This window comes from Bos javanicus, chromosome X (genome assembly GCF_032452875.1).
Source record: "Bos javanicus breed banteng chromosome X, ARS-OSU_banteng_1.0, whole genome shotgun sequence".
Classification (NCBI taxonomy): Eukaryota; Metazoa; Chordata; class Mammalia; order Artiodactyla; family Bovidae; genus Bos; species Bos javanicus.
This window is the reverse complement of record NC_083897.1, coordinates 54,735,778-54,754,259: the sequence shown is the minus strand read 5'-3', so window position 1 is coordinate 54,754,259 and position 18,482 is coordinate 54,735,778. Positions and strand designations below refer to the sequence as shown.

The window sequence follows — 18,482 nt, the reverse complement described above, 5'->3', positions numbered from 1 at the left end:
TAAAGCATCAGCCTACAATGCAGGACACCCCGGTTGGATTCCTGGATTGGGCATATCCCCTGGAGAAGGGATAGGCTACATATGCCAGTATTCCTAGGCTTCCCTGGTGGCTCAGACAGAAAGAAACTGCCTGAAATGAAGGAGTCCTGGGTTGGGAAGATCCCCTGGTGATGGGAACTCCCACTCCAGTATTGTTGCCTGGAAAATTGGGTATAACACATGGATTCCTAAAGAGTTAGACACAACTGAGCAACTTTCACTCTCACTGTAACCAGGGAAAACACACCTCCTTCCCCGATTGGTCCTGGGTGTAACCAATCAGGCACATGCTGGCCCCATCCCATATTTGCATAGGGCTGATCCTGTGAAAGAGCTGGTAAAGAATCAGCCTACAATGTAGGACACCCTGGTTGGATTCTTGGGTGGGGCATATCCACTGGAGAAGGGATAGGCTACCTGTGCTAGTATTCCTAGGCTTCCCTGGTGGCTCAGACGGTAAAAACCCGCCTGAAATCCAGGAGACCTGGGTTCGATCCCTGGGTTGGAAAGATCCCCTTGCGATGGGAACTCCCACTGCAGAATTCTTGCCTGGAGAATTCCATGAACAGAAGAGCCTGTCAGGCTATAATCCATGGGATCATAAAGAGTTGGATACAACTGAGCAACTTTCAGTTTCAGTTTCACCAGGGAAAACACACCCCCTTCCCTGATTGGTCCTGGTTGTAACCAATCAGGCACATGCTCGCACCATCCAATATTTGCATACGGCCTAACATGGGGAAACACACACACCCCTTGCTCGAATACTCCTGTGTTACCAATCAGAGGCATGCAAGAACTGTCACCTACTTTGCATAGGGCATAACCAATCAGGCTCCAGGGTGTGGAGACCAAAGGTATAAAGAAAGGAAGCCAAATAAACTTCGGTTTCCTTCGACGTTACAGCTGTTCCTGAATGTTAAGGGTTAGGTTTCTTTGGAGCTGCCCCTTGACGTGTTCATGATGTGAGCTGCCACTGGAGATCCCTTTCATGTGAGCTGTCACCCGAGGTGCCCATAGTTGAGTTGTCACTAACTGGCACTTGTCTTTCCCTTAGGTCGAGTTGTTCGTAACTGGCGCTGTTCTAGGTCAAGCTGCTCCTAAGGTGAGGTGTCAGTAATTAATTCTGTCCTTAGTTCAAGTTGTCACTGTGTAAACTTAACTGCCTGTGTTCAGTTGTGTCTTTGACTCTATGCAATCCTATAAATGGTAGCTCGCCACATTGCTCTATCCGTGGGATTCTCCAGGCAAGAATACTTGAGTGGGTGGTATGCTCTCCACTAGGGGTTCTTCTGGACCCAGAGCTACAACCCACGCCTCATTTGTGTGTGTGTGTGTGTGTGTGTGTGCATTGCAGGTGGATTGTTTATCACTGGCACTACCTGAGTACCCGGGAAGAAGTTATAACTGTGCTGTAAGTAGTTTTCACTAACAATATGACTTGTTGCATGCTTAATAAAATCTTGTTTGTTTGAGCTGCATGTTATCCTTGATTCCAAACTTTGTCCAGTCTGCAGTATATGAGAATGGTCTAAGAACAAATTGCTAAGTTACATTGTGTTCATCTTGTGGCCAGCCCTGAGTAACAAGGTAAAGAATCAGAACTTGATTCTCTAGACCGTAGGAAGGAACAAAAGTTTTTTCAGCAGAAAGTGTTTGGAGGGTTACCGGTGGTTTAGCGATAAAGAATCTGCCTACAGTGTAGGAGACATAGGAGATAAGGGTTCGATCCCTGGGTTGGGAAGATCTGGAGGAGGAAATGGAAACCAGTATTCTTGCCTGGAGAATTCCTTGGACAGAGAAGACTGGGGGCTACAAAGGGTCAGACACAACTGAAGCAACCAAGCATACACACACTTTGAGCATAGATGTGGTGTAGAAAGGTGATTGCCTTACCTTTTCACCTCCACCATGCAACAAGTAATGATAGTTCTATTATATGAATTAGCTCTGCAGACAGACAAACTTTGGGCCAGTTTCTTACTACTGTTGGGCACTTCTGAGGCATTTTCATGTACTGGTTAAATGTTTGATTCCTCAAAGAAAACTGAAAAGAAAGTGAAGTCGCTCAGTAGTGTCTGACTCTTTGCGACCCCATGGACTATGTTTACCAGGTTCCTCCGTCCATAGGATTTTTCAGGCAAGAGTACAGGAGTGGCTTGCCGTTTCCTTCTCCAGGGTATCTTCCCCACCCAGGGATCAAACCCAGGTCTCCTCCATTGCAGGCAGATGCTTTACCATCTGAGCTACCAGCGAAGCCCTCCTCAGGGACGACTGAGCTTAATTTCCTATCTCTGCTATTACCTGTTTTCTTTTTGTTGGACTGAGTTACTTTAAGGGTACTCTATACTCAAAATTTTAAAACAGTATAGTAGTAAAGGGAGTGATTTGTGGACTAATGTAAAATCACTAGTCTACAGCTGTGTAACCTAGATCAAGAAATATAAGCACTCCAAGGCTATTTCCTCATCTGTAAAATAATACCATTAAGAGTGCATATGTGCTCAGTTGTGTCTGACCCTTTGGCCTGCCAGGGTCCTCTGTTTGTGGGATTCTCTATGCAAGAATACTGGAGAGAGTTGCCATTTCCTCCAAGAGATCTTGCTGACACAGCAATCAAATCTGTGTCTCCTGCATTGGCAGGCAGATTTACCATGGAGCTACCTAGGAAGCCCATCAGTAAGAGTACCCAACATTACATAGTTCTCGCGGGTATTACATTAGCAAGGGCTTAAAACATAGTAAGTTCTAATAAGCAGTTCTTAAAATTTGTATACAGATTTTAGTGGATTTTTCAGAGTAGCAGATATAACATCATCTCTTAAGAATATTTTCAGCAGGGAGCAGGGGCCATCAGACAAAAGAACTTCTCATTGATTAACCTGTTGTAAATTCATTCATTCATTCAAAGTTGAAACCTTTATAAAAATCTTTTACCCTGAAATTCTTCAGGGACAACAGAAAATGTATTTTGCTTCTCTGTCTTTGGCAAGCTAACCATGTCTGTGATTCATTAGAGTCACAGGAATGACTGAAATATTTTGGTTTCTGTCTGTCGAAAAATATATTTCATCTTTCCAGTGTAAAACGTATATTTCTCTTCTTTTAAAAATCCTGTTGGATTATACTTAACATAGTCATTAGTAACCATCAGAGGTGCCACACTTGGCTGAAACAAACATTCATAAACCACAAAATTCTACACTGAAGGTTTAATATGACTCCATCCTCGAATCCTATTCCAGGAAAGCATCTTACAGGTGTCTCAGCACTGCCAAGGACTCAGTAGGACTATTCCTTCACTCCCACAGGGCTCTCACATCTGCTTAGTACCGTTTAATATTGTCCCCCTTGGCCTGGCCCATGTGACATCCCGGTGAGAAAGCCCTGTAAACCTCTTAGGTTATGTAGTCCTCAAATCACATTAGACAATCCTGCTATGAATCGCTGGTGCAAATGCCCCAGGCATAGCTCGGGTTATGGAATCGTAACCGTATGTTTCCACATTCACACCTTCAATTTCAATAAGCCGATGTGCCACATTTATTCACATATCCAGAAACATGGGTAGAGAGGTTATGAAGGGAAAGGAAAATGGTGCTTGCCAGTGCACAGAACAATATATCTTAGTGGGAAAATACATAGCTCTTGGAGACCCTGTGTTTGATGACAGTTCCATCACTTGCTATGTTGTTATTTTGGGCAGTTAACATCACCTCCTGGAGCCCTTAATTTTCTCATCTGGAAAAGGATAATAATAGTACCTGCTTTACAAGCTTGTTAAAGGGATTAAAAGAGAAAAAGAAAATGAAAGCATAGCATATAATAGGCATTAAATAAATATATGATTATTTTTGTGATTTGCAGGTTTCTGCTGTCAAACAGCACTTCTCAGGCTACTTCCTGTGTATAAACTCTGTAGTATTGATACTAGGGACTGTAGAGTATAGAATGATTTTTTTTTTTTATGTTGCATGAGAAATGTGTGTGTTTTAAAGTACTGACCTTAAAAAGGTAAGACTGATCTTGGTCTCCTTTTGGAAAGGATTTTTGTCTCAATAGCTTCCCAGTCTTACACAACATGTCACTCTTCTAAACCAACTTGAAATTGCCGTGACAGAACTCTCATACTGATTGCCCATCCTGAAATTTTCTTTTGCCCTAATAAGAGGTTTCCTTCTCCAAAGGAAAAGTTAATTCATATGTTAATTTGTATGATGTTTAAAAGTTTGAAGAATAATTTATGTACAGAAAAGACTTCTTAATGGACTTTGTTCTCCTTTTTATTGTTTACCCTATTCCCCAATCCACTCACCTTACCCACTCCACTTCTAAACTGTAGCAACAATGTGTCCTGGTTCTGCTGCTTCCAAATGATGGTCATCAACCATTCCTAAACATTTAGATGGCCGTTGATCACTTAATACGGATTCATAGTTGCCTATTATCTTTATTACCTACATTTTGTATGTGTACTCTAGCCATTTGTTGAGCTACTTAACTGATGGTGGTTGGTGGTCTACTCGCCAGGTCATATCCGACTCTTGTGACCCCATGGACTGTGTAGCATGCCATGTTCCTCTGTCCATTGAATTTTCCAGGCAAGATACTTCTCCAGGGGATCTTCCTGACCCAGGGATCAAGCCCTTGTTCCTGCATTGCAAGAAGAGTTTTATGGGAAAACATCAGGGATAGGAAAAACAGGCCAAAGAGTATAATAATGAGCAATAAAACAAAACATCTAGGCATAAATCATTACTTCCAAGCTCCTTCCAAGCTCCTTTACATTAGAGCATTCATAACTATTTACATAAGTCATGAACATTTTGAAGACATACCCACTAGAGAAACATTTTCTCTAATTGTATAGTATATGAAAGATTTTTAAGGGTGGTCTCAGAAAATGAACTCAGTAGTACCTTTGTAAAAATGATTTGGGTTTCAGTTATATTATTTATCTATATCTAAACCTCCAAATCAGTTTGGAAAAAATACATGAATTCCAGAACTGTGTGTGTTAAAACTACTCATCTTTATGGTAATGATGACCCAATATGCAAGACAATAAGAGACAGATGAAAAGAACAGACTTTTGAATTATGTGTGGGAGAAGGTGAGGGTGGGATGATTTGAAAGAATAGCATTGAAACGTGTATTACCATATGTAGAATTGATGACCAGTGTAAGTTAAATGCATGAAGCAGGGCACTCAAACCTGGTGCTCTGGGACAACCCAGAGGGATGGGTTGGGAAGGGAGGAGGGAGGGGGGGTTTTGGGGGTTCAGGATGGGGGGACACATGTATACCCATGGGTGATTCATGTCAATGTATGGCAAAAACCACAATATTGTAAAGTAACTAGCCTCCAACTAAAACAAATTTTAAAAAACTAATCACTTTCCCCAAACCTAGTTTGATGTAGATTAGTCTTACGTTATAAATCCTATTACCTAGTACATGTTCCCACATTTTCTTAAATGGAAGCTACCAAATCATCTTTTCTAGATGTTCTGATGTCTTTAAAATTAGTGGGAATGACTGCATTACGCTATACAAACCATAATAGAAAATTATAATACAGTATAATACTAACAGTCCCAGTCAATGCTAAGTGACCCCAGTTCAGTCGCTCAGTCATGTCTAACTCTTCGTGACCCCTACAGCACACCAGGCCTCCCTGTCCATCACCAACTCCTGGAGTCACCCAAACCCATGTCCATTGAGTCGGTGATGCCATCCAACCATCTCATTCTCTGTCGTCCCCTTCTCCTGCCCTCAGTCTTTCCCAGCATCAGGGTCTTCTCAAATGAGTCAGCTCTTCAAATCAGGTAGCCAAAGTATTGGAGTTTCAGCTTCAACATTAGTCCTTGCAATGAACACCCGAGACTGACCTCCTTTAGGATGGACTGGTTGGATCTCCTTGCAGTCCACGGGACTCAAGAGTCTAATCCAACAGCACAATTCAAAAGCATCAATTCGGTGCTCAGCTTTCATTATAGTCCAACTCTCACATCCATACACAACTCCTGGAAAAACCATAGCCTTGACGAGATGGACCTTTGTTGGCAAAGTAACGTCTCTGCCTTTTAATATGCTGTCTAGGTTGGTATAATTTTCCTTCCAAGGAGTAAGTGTCTTTTAATTTCATGGCTGCAGTCACCATCTGCCGTGACTTTGGAGCCCCCAAAAATAGTCTGCCACTGTTTCCCCATCTATTTGCCATGAAGTGATGGGACCAAAGTGACCCCAGACTGGTACTTTTTGAGTTTGTTTTTTTTTTTTTTAATGACTTCACTGTTTCCTTCTTCACTTAAATACAAGTATAAGCTACCATTTCTTACTGTGGCCAGTTTCCCTTTAGGCAGATTTTCTAATTTGATTCAAGCATTTGTTCATTCACAAATGTTTGAGTGTCAATCACATGTCAGACACCATGGTGGACATCAGAGATGTGACAATAAAAGATACAATCCCTAACGGATACCTAGGAGCCCACAGAGCAATGGAACGACAGAGAAGTGAAGAGGCAAATATGATACCATGTGCTAGATGCTAAAATAAAACTAATCACAGGGTACTATAGGGACATATAATAGAAATTATCTAATTTAGATGGGATGAGAGGGAACAAGCCAGAGTTGTTTGTGAAGTTTTCCTGAAGTTATCACTGAGCTGAGTTTTAAAGGATAATCAAGAGTTACCAAAAATGTAGTGGGTAAAGGATGATTGAAGATGAACTTTTCCTGGTGGCTCAGATGGTAAGGAGTATGCCTGCAATGCAGGAGACGGGTTCGATTTCTGGGTCAGGAAGATCCCCTGGAGAAAGGAATGGCAACTCAAGCCAGTATTTTTGCCTAGAGAATTCCATGGACAGAGGAGCCTGGTGAGCTACAGTCCATGGGGTCACAAAGTTGGACACGACTGAGTGACTTAAACTGTCAAGAAGATTGTACTGTAACATATGCTTATGTGGTAATCCAGACAAGAAGTAATGTGGTCTTGAATGGTAGTAGCAGTTCAGAAGGAGAGTAGGAGAGAGATGAGAGACATTTGGGAGGTATTACTCAACATAAAGTGATTCATTGGAATAAGGGAGGGGCAGAGTCTAGGAATAAGCTTGGATCAAAGGATGAATAAAAGAATCATCAAGTTGCATTAAAAATACAGAAGTAGTGTGAAGAGAAAGTTAGATTTAGCTTTGAACATGTTAGGTTGAGTGGATATTTTCAGCAGGGAATTACATATATATGGTATCAAGTGCTAGAAACACAAAGAGATGCCAAGCTTTTACTCTGCTGTGGGTGAAAGAAACAGCAGACCAAGTTCATTTAATCTGTGCATAAAATAAAAAATAATTCTGACAGAGGACCTGAGGAGCTTCTGTATGAAAAAGTTCTATAGTGATGACTTTTCGGTAACTGGAGAAGGAAATGGCAACCCACTCCAGTATTGCCTGGAAAATTCCATGGATGGAGGAGGCCCAGTAGGCTACAGGCCATGGGGTGGCAAAGAGTCAGACATGAGTGACTTCACTTTCTTTTCTTTTTTCTTGGTATCAGCTTTTGTGTGTCTAATTGGCATCTTTAACATGTACAAAACAGTAGTTTTGATTTGCACTGGCAGCCTAACAGTCATTCTATTAGCTGCTGCTGCTGTTAAGTCACTTCATTGTCTGACTCTGTGACCTCATAGATGGCAGCCCACCAGGCTCCCCCGTCCATGGGATTTTTCAGGCAAAGAGTACTGGAGTGGGGTGCCATTGCCTTCTCCGCACTTTTGAGTCCCATCTTATTTTCCTTATAGCATTTGTCTCCTAATGAGACTCATTTTGCAAGGTGCTTGAAGGAAAGTTGCATGGCTCAAGGTAGCCTGGAGTTAAAACTCTTCTCCAGGTCCTCCCCACCATTCTAGGCAAAACAAAGAACTCTCACCCAAAGAAAAATTAGACATTAGGTTGACTACGCCCAGCTCCAAGCCAGCCCAGCCTCTGGCTGATCTCCAGAACTCCCTGCCCCAGCCATTGAAGAGAGAACTACTCCAGCAACCTTGCAGAAGAACAGGCCCCCTTAAGACAGTAGCTTTCTCTTAGATAAGTGCAGCAGTTCGCTAATCTGACTGCTGCCCCTTCTCACCTCATTAAAGGTCATCTGTTCCTGTAGAATGCTAGTCTTGTTCTTTTTCTGAGCCTCACCTACTCTAACTCCGTACCTTTCATTTTTGGTGCCGAAACCCAGGAGGTTGAAGTTCTTCTCCACGGCCAGCTGTTGGGAGCGTGGAAGCCTGCTGTGCCCACTTTTCTGCCCGGGCTTTCAAGAACTCTTCGAGAGGATGCCCTGTGCCTTCGTGAGCGATACAAGTCCTATGTAAGAGTTTTATTGGTTTTCCATATACTCCGAGGACTATTGGCCTGCCTCTCTCTGCTTTCTCTATACTCTTTTTTGCAAGACCAACCAACTCCAGGACAGAGGCCTTTTGCCATTCGACTGCTTTACATACAACACTCCATTCAAGCCGGCCCCTAAATTAAGGTAAGATCCAATTTGGACGGTTTTCTAGAGGCACCCTAAAACTTAGTCCTCTCTGGGTCCCAGGGACTCCCAGCCTAGGGCCACTCTAGGCGATGGTGGGGGATGCTCCACCTCAACACAGAGCTCTGTTCTCATAACTATTGCGACTATGGGTTACGACTCGAGCTCCCAATAGGAGCTTCTGCTTGCCTTTCAATTATGGGGTCTGTCTGGCCAGTCTGTCCCTAAGGATTCCTCTCTGACCTGTGTTCTCAAAAGTCTCAAGCCACTCTCTCTCACTGAACTCAAGGCTAACCGCTTAAAACAACTCTGTACAGACCTGGCCTCAATATTAAATAACCAAAATCACTGGCCTGAGTTCGGGACTTTTGATTACAGTATTTTATCAGATCTCACTAACTTCCTCAAACGGAATGGCAAAGGGTTGGAGATCCCATATGCCCGAGCCTTTTGGGCCCTTTGGAGCAGGCCTTCCCTATGCAAGAACTGCTCTACCCATGAGGTCCTTCTATGCACCTTGCCTCCAAAACAAAAGGGCTCTTCAACTAACCGCCAGTCATGACCTTCCGCACCCCTAGAGTTTGACCCAGTGGACGAGCCCTCTCCTTATCTGCCACCCTGCCAACCCTCTCCTTCCCCCTCATCCAATTTACCTACTGACCCCAAAATCTCTCCTGACTCCCCCTCAATCCCACTACCCCATCTTCCTGACTCCCCCTCCCCTCTTCCCTCCCCTCCTGCCACATGGTCACGTACCCAACATATGTTTCCCCTGAGAGGTAGCAGGGCCAGAGGGCCCCACCCAAGTCCACATGCCATTTTCATTGTCAGATATTATGAGCCAGATAGCAGATACAGAAAAGAATTCCTGAGACTCTCCCAGGCCTATAACCTCACATGGAGTGACATATATCCTAAATGCCACTCTCACTCGAGATGAAGAAGACCATATCTGGCAAGCAGCAAAAGCCCATGCCAATCACTTACATAACCAAGACTGAGATAGCCCAGTTGCTGATTAGGTGGTGCCTCAATTATATCCCCACTAGACTTACCAGCCCAATGACCCAGGTATCAAGAGACTCAATCATATGATTACTTGCCTTCTAGAAGGAATGCAGAAAAATAACTCATATCTATGTCAATTATGATAAAGTCAGAAATCACCCAAGGGGCAGACAAAAATCCAGTCTTATTCTTGGCATGCCTCATAGAGGCAGTCCAAAAGTATATCAACCTAGATATCAGCACCCCTGCTGGGTTACTCTACCTTCATGTTCAATTCATCAGCCAGTCCGCCCCTGACATTAGACGCAAGCTTCAACAACTAGAGAAGGGCCCTGAGACCCGCCCCCCCCCCAAAGAGACCTAGAAGTAGCCTTCAAGGTGTTCAATAATAGGAAGAAGCTAAGAGAGAAAGACGTGAGAGAAAACCTAAATATGCCCTTTTGGCGGTAGCAATTAAGGACGAGATCAGCCCAGCCCAAGTCATCCCAGACTGGAACTTAAGACCCCCTGCCCCCCCTGGCCTGGACCCTGCTTCCAATGCAACCAGTCAGAACGATGGGTAAAGGCATGCCCAACCTGTGGCCAGTGGGGACGCTGAAAGATGGACTGTCCCCAGGGACGTGCTGATGCCCCTGGAGAGGTCCCCACCTTCCAAACCTGGAGAATGGAATGTCCACAGAGATGCCCTGGCACCCCTGGGGAGATCCCCAGTTCTCCCCAGAACCCCAGCCCAACACTACGAGAGTTATTCCAATGACGGAGCCCAGGTTCCAGCCCCCCAGCCCGTGTTCCACAAGCTTGGAACTTAGGGTAGACAGGGTAGTGGCTGGAAAAAGGACGACCTTTATAGTAGACACTGGAGCCGCTTTCTCAATTTCCTACTCTGGCCTAATTCAAGACTCAACTCAGTAAGAAAGGGACCAAATTCTTGGGGACTGGTCCAGGACCTGAGAAAAATCAATGAGGCTATTACGCTGACATTTCCAGTAATCCCTAATCCTTAAACCCTTCTGTCTGCCATACCCTCAACTGCAACCCACTTCACAGTATTAGATCTCAAAGATGCCTTTTTCACCTTCCCCCTCCACCCCTTCTCCCAACCCCTTTTCGCCTTCACCTGGCAAGACTCTGAGACTCACATTTCACAACTAACATGGACAGTTTTCCCCCAGGGATTCAGAGACAGCCCCCACTTTTTTGGATAGGCTTTACAAAAGGATCTACAGACATTCGACCTAGCCCCAAGTCATCTGCTCCGCCCAACCCGAAAACTCTGTCTCCAACATACTGCCAAACTCCTTGGGGCCCTGGGATCCTGGGGTTATCGGGTGTCCCAATCCAAAGCCCAAGTAGTACAAACAAACGTCACCTACTTGGGGCTCTCCATATCCCACCACCAAAAAACTCTTCCCCCAGACAGAATCCAGGCCTTAATTAACTGTCCACTTCCAAAAACAAAAAGGGAACTCCTGTCTGTCCTTGACCTCCTAAACTTCTTTCGTATCTGGATCCCTAACTTCTCCCTCATTACAAAGCTGATCTATGAGGCAACTAAAGGATGTCTGGATGAGCCCCTCTTTAACCCCTCCTCGCTGGACAATCCTCTTCGCCAGCTCACCCAGAGCCACCTCTACACCTGCCAGATCACACCAAACCATTCTTTCTCTTTGCCCATTCCAAACAAGGACAAGCCCTGGGACTTCTATGTCAGCGGGCCGGAGACACCTGGGCTCCCATAGCCTATCTGTCAAAACAGCTTGACATGGTGACCAAGGAGGTGGCCTCCCTGCATACATGCCATGGCTGCTATCGCAGCCCTTGTACCCGAAGCAAACTCTCTAGACATGCCCCTTTAACAGTCTGTTCTCCACGTACCTTCCAAGACTTCCTGTCACATCGGGCTTTCCTCTCCCTTCCCCCTTCCAGGGTGCAAGTCCTACATGCCTTTCTCCTCAAACCTCGGCTCTCATTTTCCCCCCGCCCTCCCCTCCCTGTCAGCTTATTACCCATGTCGTCTACAACAGACCATCTCCTACATAGCTGCAGCCTAACAGTAGATCCGACCCAAAACTCCTTTCAACATTTAACAGATCCGCCCATCCTAGACCCAGATGCCCCACACTGGTTCATCGATGGCACCTCTCAGAAATCCCCACCCTTCGCAGCAGGATATGCCATCATCCAGGGGGCCCTTTGCCACAATTACAAGACCCAGACAATTGAAGCTTCACTTCTGCCACCTCATACCACCTCCCAACAGGCAGAACTGATAGCTCTCACCAGAGCTTTGACTCTGGCTAAAAATCTAAGGGTTAACATCCAAACAGACTCTACATATGCCTGTAACATACGTCACTCAAACATCCTAATATGGAGAGAGAGAGAGGTTTCCTAACCCAAAAGGGATCCCCCATTATTAATTCAGACCTGATCCACAAACTTCTAGAAGCAGCACTCTTACCAAACAAAGCCACCATCCTCCACTATAGGGGAATTCAAAAGAGAAGTCTCATATCAGCCTACAACAATGCTGCAGACCAGAAGGCAAAAGAGATAGCCCTATCCCATCCCTCCCTCCAGTCCCCTGTCATTTTAGCTCTGACTCCATCCAACCCTCCCACCACCAGAAAAATCCTCTTATCTACACTCACTTTTTTTTTACACTCACTCTTTCATCCCTCATCCAAGACACTCCCAACAGTTCCTCTGTAACCACTTCCCCATATCCACTGCTGACCAACAATATTTAGGTAACCTTACCCACTCCTGTCAAACATGTCAATGTATTAATCCCAATTCCAACCTTAAACCTACCTCCTTTCCAATCCACCAAATGCGAGGCAGCCTCCCAGCACAGGATTGGCAGATAGACTACTCATATGCCCCCAGTTCGGTGATTCAGATACCTCCTGGTCCTGTGGACACTTTCTCGGGATGCGTAGAGAAGCATTTCCCACTACAAACAGAAGAGCCCACACTCTGGCCCAAATCCTCACAGAAATTATCCTCAGGTTTGTGATAAGGGCCTGGAATTTACTTCCAAGGTCACCCAACAACGTGTCCAATTCTTACAGATAACCTGGAAATTTCACATTCCATATAGTCTCCAGTCCTCAGGAAAGGTAGAAAGGATGAACAGAATAATCAAAGAAACTCTTAGCAAATTAACCCTCAAGGTACATCTGGATTGGACTAAAATTCTGCCAATTGTTCTCAGAGTGTGGGCTTTGCCCAGAAAGCCCCTGGGGCTGAGCCCCTTTGAGGTGATGTACGGAAGGCCCATGCTCCCTCCTGGACTCCCCGCTGAACCTCCTCCCATACCAAGCTTCCTACACTCCCCTCTGCTGGTGGAACTCGGCAATGCCCTCTGGAAATTCATCAACCACAACCTGCCTACCCCGACCCCCAAGCCCCCTTGACAAACTGGGGACATGGTCTATCAGATAATCCCCAGGGTGACCTAAACCCAAAGTGGCAGGGACCATTCAAAATCATACTGCTTACCCCAACTGCAGCTAAACTCGTGGGTACACCTCTCTCACCTAAAATGGGTCACTTCTAATGCTGCACTGCCCTCCTTAACTGACCCGTATCAGGTCTCTTTCACAGGGCCTACCTCCTTAAAAATGACCCGGCGACAACCTCTGTTGACCATCCAAGAAGACACTGAATGATCTGGACACTCTTCAACCTACAGCTGTTCAGCTCCAACCCTGATATAATAGAGACATGCCTAGGCAAAAGCTTGTAGTTAACTCTTATCATGTTATTGAAATATACAACCCACTTTGCCTGAGATGTCAGCCTTGGACAGATTAGTACAACTTAAAGCAAAAAAAAAGGGGGGGGGGGTGGCAAAGAGACAATTCTTTTTTTTTTTCTTTTAAAGCAGAAAACTAAGATTTCTGTCTGTCTGGATATATATGTATGTCTCAGTATATGTCTTTGTCTCTGGATAATATTGCTGAAGTTAATTTATAAGTGAGCTAAACAACAGTTCATGGTTTCTGAAAGAAAGTAAGATGCATGTTTTCAGTAAAAAAGGTATAAGAGAATTGCATTTTATTAAGAGAAAAAGGAAATATGGCTTATAGATAGCTGTTCTATGAATGGACAAAGTGATGAATACAGACAGTATAAAAAAGGTTTGTGGCAAGTAGAAGAGAGTTTTGTGCATGGTACAAGTGTCTTAAGACATTAAACTGCCTTTGCAAAAAAAAAATATGTTTCTATCCCATTACCCACTGAAGTCGTCACCTGGGTACACCTCTCTCACCTCACCTCTGATTCTGTGCTGCCCTCCTTAACTGACCCATATCAGGTCTCTCTCACAGGGCCTACCTCCTTAAAAATCACCCAGTGACAACCTCTGTCGACCATCCAAGAAGACACTGAATGACCTGGACGCTCTTCAAACTACAGCTATTTCTGACCCAACTACTACAAGACCTCTGGACCAGCACCCTGTCAGGAACCTCCTTCGAAGACCTGGCCATGCTGGTGTCTCAACCGTGGCTTCAGGGAACCTTCTACAACCTGACTCCAGACGAAATTGGTTTCTTTACTCTCATTCTCTACATCATTCTACATCCTAATGAACACTGTTCCTCCTCAGATTCAAGCAACCTCCAACTTGGGGCCTTCTGCGCCTCACCCTGACTGGCCTCTTCTGTCTCTAACTATAACTGCACTCTTAATCTTAGTCCTTGCTATAGGCCTAGTAACTATCTCCCCTCAGGACTGGTCACTTATCCTTTGTCTTTCCATTGGTATCACCTAGGTTGTTAGCTGTGTTCTACTCCTAGGGTACTATTTCCTCTGCACTGCCTAACTAACAGAACCATGACTCCTCTGTTCCTTATCCTTGCTGTGCTCCCCAGCCTTCTGGCTAGTCCCTGCCCTTGCTCAGACATTTATTCCTATGTTCATTCCTCATGTTATAATACAGCTCCAAGACCATGCACCATGAACCTGGGGGAGAGGGGAAAGTCCAAACCCCTACTCACTGTTAAAGTACAAAAGAGAGGAAGTTTCATGAGCACCCGCCATAAGCCAAATGGAAAAAAATATGTTTCTATCCCATTACCCACTGTGGGTACTCAGATGGGGGTGGGATACTAGATTAAAATCAGAAAAAGTTATAAAGAACTTAATTTCCCAGTTACAGGCGACCCCTGAGCCTTATAAACACCTAGACCTCCTTTCCCAATTACGACCTCTCATGAAACCTCCCTCTGATAACCAACACCTTACCTGCCTTCTCAACTCTTCTAATTCTTCCAGTACACGCAACACACATCCCAGTGTTGGATATGCATGTCACAGTCTCCTTCACCATACATAGCAATTCCCTTACCCTCAACATGGCTGTCACAGGACAACTATACCTTCCCTTCCCAACAAAAAACCACACAACTTATTGGGCCAGTGTCTGACAATGTCCTACTCTCAGCCTCTTCAAACCCAACCTGTATCAACTACTCTAGTCCCAACTACACTGGTCTTAACAAACTCCGCTCCTTCCTCCTGTTCCACTTGGGTTCTCTGGAACAGTACAAATAATTGCACCAACCTGGGAATCTTCATTCTCTTTGGGACCTATGCATATTCATGTCTCCCTCTTGACCCCCCTGGACCTTGATCTTGGTCTTCCTGACCCCGGGTCTAACATTCCTCAAAGAAGAGGTAGAACAAATAGTCTACCCCCAAGGGAAAATTTCCCACAGAAAAAGACAAACTGTCATAGCCCCCTTCCGGATTGGGACTGGCATAGCAGCAGCCCCAGGCACTGGGACTGGGGGCATCTCAACCTCAGCCCATTTTTACTACAAGCTGTTCCAAGAACCTAATTGAGGATATGGAGCAAGTAGCAGAGTCCTTCATTTCAATACAAAGACAAATTAACTCATTAGCTTCCGTGGCCCTACAAAATAGGTGAGCCCTGAACCACCTCACGGAGACGGCAATGGCACCCCACTCCAGTACGCTTGCCTGGAAAACCCCATGGGCAGAGGAGCCTGGTAGGCTTCAGTCCATGGGGTCGTGAAGAGTCGGACATGACTGAGCAACTTCGCTTTTCATTTTCATGTATTGGAGAAAGAAATGGCAACCCACTCCAGTGTTCTTGCCTGGAGAATCCCATGGACGGGGAGCCTGGTGGGCTGCCGTCTATGGGGTCGCACAGAGTCAGACGAGACTGAATTGACTTAGCAACAGTAGCAGCAGCAGGACCTTCTCATCGCAGAAAAGGGAGGGACCTGCCTTTTTCTAGGGGAAGACTGCTGCTATTTTGTTAATGAAACAGGCATAGTCCAGGGTAGAGTCAAAGAACTTAGAAGCAGAATTGAATGCCACAAAAAAAGAGTTAGAAAACCTGTTCCAACACACCCTCCCTTAGTTACTCCCTTTCTTGGGACCATTGGTACTTACCATTTTATTCCTCTTATTCGGACCCTGTCTCTTCAATCTCTTTCAAAGGTTTCTCCAAGAATGGATTCAGGCCATCTCTTGAGACCAAGTCAAGGCTGTCCTTTTGCTTGAAACCCTGGCAGTGAGAATAAAAAATCAACACTATGGGCCTTAGACTTCCTTCCTCCCAGACTGCAAACCCCTGACCCTCATTTATCAGCACAAAGCACTGAACATTAACAGCACCCACATCTCTCTCTCATATATATATACCTTAAAGTCTGGAATGAAGTAAAGTTGCATGGTTAGGTAGCCTGGAGTTAAAACTCCCCTCCAGGTCCTCCCCACCATTCTAGACAAAACAAGGAACTCTCTCACCCAAAGTAAAAATAGGCATTAGTTTGATTACGCCCAGCTCCAAGCCCGCCCAGCCTCTGGCCAATCTCCAGAACTCCTTGCCCCAGCGATTAAGAGAGAATTACTCCCAGCAACCTTGGAGAAAAACAGGCCCCCTTAAGACAGTAGCTTTCTACATACATGCCTAAATATACTTACTCTTTTCTTAGATTAAGTGCAGCAGCTCGCTAATCTGACTGCTGCCCCTTCTCACCTCATTAAAGGTGATCTGTTCCTGTAGAGTGCCAGTCTCATTCTTTTTCTGAACCTCGCCTACTGTAACTCCACACCTTATAGTGCTTTATTACTCATCGCCTGTTTCACATGACCCTCAATACACATACTAGAAAACAAGAGGGCAGTGATATTATCTGTCTTACATTTGTATTCATATCTCTTACAGTTCTCATATAGTATCTCGTGTATCTCATACAGTTGTTAGTATCTAATAACTGCTCAATATTTGTTAAAAGATGAATAAATGAAAACATTTTTATTATTCAGAGACCTTTTTGTCTCATACTGCCTGGTTCTGGATTGCATTGTGTTATTCTCTGTGTGTATGTCATGAGATTACAAAATCATGAGATTGGTAAGTTTATGTGGTTCATAAACTGGCTATGAATATATATATATGTATGTGTGCATATATATATATGTGTGTGTGTGTGTGTGTATATATATATATATGGCTTCCATGGTGGCTCAGAGGTTAAAGCGTCTGCCTGCAATGCGGGAGACCTGGGTTCGATCCCTGGGTTGGGAAGATCCCCTGGAGAAGGAAATGGCAACCCACTCCAGTATTCTTGCCTGGAGAATCCCATGGACGGAGGAGCCTGGTGGGCTACAGTCCACGGGGTTGCAAAGAGTCAGACACTACTGAGCTTTTTTGTTGTTGAAGCCCACGAGGCTTCTCCGTCCATGGGATTCTTTATTTTTACAGAATGGACAGACATAAAATGCAGTCTGTAAAAAATAGATTTTCCAGAAACTAGTCATTAGCCCTATTAACATACTGAGAATTCTAATCCGTTTAATGATAGAAGAATAAACTTCTGACTTTGTACACTTTTTACAGTACACTGAAACACAATAAAAGACAAGTTCTAAAAATATCACTGAAGACTTCTGCACTTATGTTTTGAAAATTTTACTCCAGGGGGCAGTCCCAAGATGGTGGAAGAATAGGATGGGGAGACCACTTTCTCCCACACAAATTCATCAAAAGATCATTTGAATATTGAGCAACGTCCACAAAACAACTTGTAGACACTAGCAGAGGATGCTGGTGGAGGACACCTGGTACCCAGAAAGGCAGCCCAATCTCTTCAAAAGGAGGTGAAGTGAAAGTGAAGTTTCTCAGTCAAGTCTGACTCTCTGTGACCCCATGGACTGTAGCCTACCAGGCTCCTCCATCCACGGGAATTTCCAGGCAAGAATACTGGAGTGGGTTGACATTTCCTTCTCCAAGAGGTCTTCCCCACCCAGAGATTGAACCTGGGTCTCCCGCATTGTAGGCAGATGCTTTACCATCTGAGCCACCAGGGAAGTCTCAAAAGGAGGTAGGACAAAATATAAGAGATGAAAACTGAGACGAAAGATTTAGGGATGGAGACCCGTCCTGGTGAGGGAGTCATGAACAAGGAGACGTTTCCACACAATAGGAAACCTCTCACAGGCGTGTCTGTGAGGATCTTTGGAATCTCAAAAGGCAACATAACTGGGGGGGGGGGGGAAGCACACAGAATACACACCAAACCACAACTGCCAGTGGAGAAGTGGCCCAGATACTGTGCGTCTGCCCAGCAGCAAGTAGGGCTGGGCAAGGAGGTGCAGGCTGCATCGTCGGTCCCTAGGGTAAGGACTGGGCTTGAATGCCTTGAGGACAATCTAAGGGAGCTAAAGTGACATAGCAACCCCCAAACCATGGGATCGCCAAAAAGAAAAAAAAAAGGACCTTTCCCGCTAAAGACTCTAATCCTGCATGGTGACCCCTGGAGCCCTCACAGAACAAAAGATTGTGCCCCTAACGAATACCAGAGGAGAGCAAGATGGCTGCCGTTTAGGGCCCTACCTCCCTGGAGGCAGAGAGGCATGTATATG

At 44.9% G+C, this 18,482-nt stretch overlaps 1 protein-coding gene and 1 long non-coding RNA gene across 27 annotated transcripts in view; one reads left to right on the top strand and one right to left on the bottom strand.

Moving 5' to 3' along the window:
* The window catches only part of IL1RAPL2 (interleukin 1 receptor accessory protein like 2), a 1,479,983-nt gene extending 1,463,276 nt beyond the window's left edge, over positions 1-16,707 (bottom strand). For 16 of the 23 annotated variants that reach the window (XR_009734932.1, XR_009734931.1, XR_009734933.1 and 13 more), the window contains exon 1: positions 4,355-4,644. The gene's annotated coding sequence lies outside the window, so the exon portion shown is untranslated. Of the gene's footprint in view, positions 1-1,374; positions 3,781-4,354; positions 4,693-16,004 lie in introns of those variants that run through there. The other 7 variants (XM_061409315.1, XM_061409320.1, XM_061409317.1 and 4 more) reach the window with 6 other exon arrangements.
* On the top strand, positions 922-16,005 carry LOC133243000 (uncharacterized). 4 transcript variants are annotated; one of them, XR_009734942.1, is made up of 4 exons: positions 922-1,144; positions 1,397-1,453; positions 8,274-8,567; positions 13,910-16,005. It is a non-coding gene; the product is annotated as an uncharacterized LOC133243000 (long non-coding RNA). The 4 variants fall into 4 exon arrangements; XR_009734941.1 differs by having other exon boundaries at positions 13,897-16,005; XR_009734939.1 differs by lacking the exon at positions 13,910-16,005 and adding an exon at positions 13,185-13,460.
* Positions 16,708-18,482: the final 1,775 nt, after the last annotated feature.